The following is a 3150-nucleotide window of genomic DNA, read 5'->3' as shown; positions in this document are numbered from 1 at the left end:
TGCTGTCAAGTCGACTCCCACTCATAGCAGAATGGGCAGAACTATACAGGATGAAGTCGAAAAGAGAGGTAATGGTCCAATTATGTAGGGCCTTGAAAAAACAAAGAAAAGAAATTTGAAGGATATTAAGCAGGGGGCTAACATAATTTAATTCTTTTTTTTTTTTTTTAGGCTTACTCTGGTCACTGTATGGAGAATAAATTGTGGGAGGACAAAGAAGGAAGTTGGGAAGCCAGTTACGAGGGTGCCATAGTAATCCCCCACAGGAAATGATGGTGGGCTGGTCGAGCGTGGCTGCAGTGGAAATGCAGATAGTGGGCAGATTCGGATTTTTTTTTTTTTTTTGAGTATTAGTTACCTTTGTTTTTTTAAAATTAAAAAAAATTTTATTGTGCTTTAGATGAAAGTTTACAGAGCAAATTAATTTCTCAATAAAAAATTTATACCTGGATATCTTTTAAAAGTAGAATCAATAGGATTTGTTGAATGGATTGGATGTAGTCAGTGAGGGAAAGAGTACTCAAGTATGAGACCCTCATTTTTACCTGAGTAATGGAATAGAAGGAAATGCCATGTACCAAGATGGGGAGATGGGCTGAGGAGCCAGTATGGAAAGAAAATCAGGTCTGAATACAAAATACAACTTTGTAAGGAAAGTGTGATGCAAAGGCGATGGGCCAAACAATATAAGTATTCAAGTTCTAAGACGTACAAGACAACAATAGAATTTATCAAAGGGAATGAGGAAGATCAGTCCCCAGATTGCAGTGTGAGGCAACCCAATCAGCCAGGAAAGAGAATTTAATATTATGGAACTAAGAGCCAAGGGCTTTGAAGCTCTCCGTGAACAGGCTTCTCTCTCGGTTCGTTTTCTGTGCTTTTGGGGACAGACGCTGTGTACCATGAGAGAGTGTCATGAGAGTCACAGAACATTAGAGGTGAAAGAACTTAGAGAAAAACTACTCTGACTCCCTCCTTTTACAAATAACGGTGTTGGAGCCTAAAGTCAAAGTGGTGGAAAGGATAGCGTTTGCAGAGCCCCTGCAATAGTATATGAAGATATTATATGAAGAACTTCACATACTTTACCTCATCAATTCTTTGAGAAGACTTGCAAAGTATGTATAAATGCCAATTTTCCAGCTAAGCAAACTGAGGCCCTGAGAAGTCAAAAGTTCCATAGCTACTACTGGCAGAGACGGAACTAGAACTCTCGGGTCTCAAGTTTCAGTGCTCTGGAATCCATGCAAGACCGTTTTAAGAAGGTTTTTGAAAATATGAGGAGCAAAACGAAGCTAGTTTGGATAACTATTCTGAGAGTTTAACATTCTGTCCTTCCATCTAGACATGTTGGAGCAAGCCAAATTGTAATCCTTCTATAAAGCAGCCTGGCAAATTTTTCTTGCTTGTGCAGGACTAGACTTGGGAAAAATATAATAATAATACATCTGCTATTTATTAAGTGCTTCTGTGTTCTGGTGTTTCAAACCCATGGTCTTGCTTAATCCTCACAACAAATTTGCAATATGGTATTATCCCCATTTTTCAGATGAAACTAAGACTTAGAGAGGTTAAGTAATTTGCCCAAGGTCATGCACTATATACTGAGCCAAGCATGGATGTGGACACATATTTGTCTTCCTCCTAAGCCCATGTTCCTCTTTTAAGAACTTATCTTCCCTCAGGTCTGAGTTCAACAACCCACACAGACCTGTATTCAATTGCAGTGCTTGGGAAACAGGAGATGGGGTGACTGCAGAGACAGCCTTTGGGCCACAATCGAGCATCACACATAGCACAAAATCTAACATTGCATTATGGCCTTAAAAGGGAAAAGAGAAGAGGAAAGAAAAGAGAGTATGAGTGTCTTAGTTATCTAATGCTGCTATAACAGGAATACAAGTTGGAGGGTTTTACCAGACTTATTCTCTCATAGTCTAGTAGGCCAGAAGTTTGAATTCAGGGCACCAGCTCTGGGCGAAAGCTTTCTCTGTCAGTTCTGGGGGAAGGTCCTTGTCACCAATTTTCCCCTGGTCTAGGAGTTTCTCAGCACAGGAAACTCAGGTCCAAAGGATATGCTCTGTTCCTGGCATTGGTTTCTTGGTGGTATGAGGTCCCCCTGTCTTTCTGCTTGCTTATCTTCTTTATATCTCAAAAGAGATTGACTTAAGATACAACTTAAACTTGTAGATTGAGTCCTGCCTCATTAACATAACTGCCTCTAACCCTGCCTTATTAACATCATAGAGGTAGGATTTACAACTCATAGGAAAACGACATCAGATGACAAAATGGTAGACAATCACAATACTGGGAATCATGGCTTAGCCAAGCTGATGCATATTTTGGGGGAACACAATTCAGTCCACAACCATGAGCTAGCAAAGGGTTTTTCTGTGCAGTTGGAAACTCTGAGGGCCCTTTCTGATTTGCAGGAAGGGTCTTTCCTCTGGCAGATATTAGGTATTCCTACAAGTTTAGAGAGGATTCCCAGGGCTGTACTGGACAGCCAGTTATACACAATTCAGCTAGCAGCGCTGAAGGCTGTGAGGCTGACAATGGATAGCAGGTGAGGGTGTAGGCCTTCTCCAAACAAAGTCTCCATAGATTGCAAGATCCTTCCCATGGCTAATGTAAAGGCCTATTAACATGATTCCCAGAGATGCCTGAGTAGCTGACTCAAGTTGTAGTTACATAGTTTAGGAGTGAAACCAGACAGTGTATACCCTGAGACACTAAGAACTGAGTTCATGTCTGAATAGGTTGTACTGTACTGTGCTTTGTAGTCATATTGTTTATTGCATAACCCTAGGATGGTTGAGATATATCAGGCTGCCCAGATGAGTGGCTCCTGGCATATATTCAAACTAGTTAATGTGAAGAACACTCCAGCCTCTTATATAATCAAAGGAGAACATTTCATTCTCCTGTGCTGCTCACTCACACGAGTGTTTTTTTAGCTGCAACTATGCACTCCTCTGCAATATGCAGATGACACAACCTTGCTTGCAGAAAGTGAAGAGGACTTGAAACACTTATTGATGAAGATCAAAGGCTACAGCCTTCAGTATGGATTGCATCTCAATATAAAAAAAAAACCAAAATCCTCACAACTGGACTGATAAGCAACATCATGATTAACAGAGAAAA

This window comes from Loxodonta africana, chromosome 10 (assembly GCF_030014295.1).
Source record: "Loxodonta africana isolate mLoxAfr1 chromosome 10, mLoxAfr1.hap2, whole genome shotgun sequence".
Lineage (NCBI taxonomy): Eukaryota > Metazoa > Chordata > Mammalia > Proboscidea > Elephantidae > Loxodonta > Loxodonta africana.
This window is presented reverse-complemented; position numbering follows the sequence as displayed.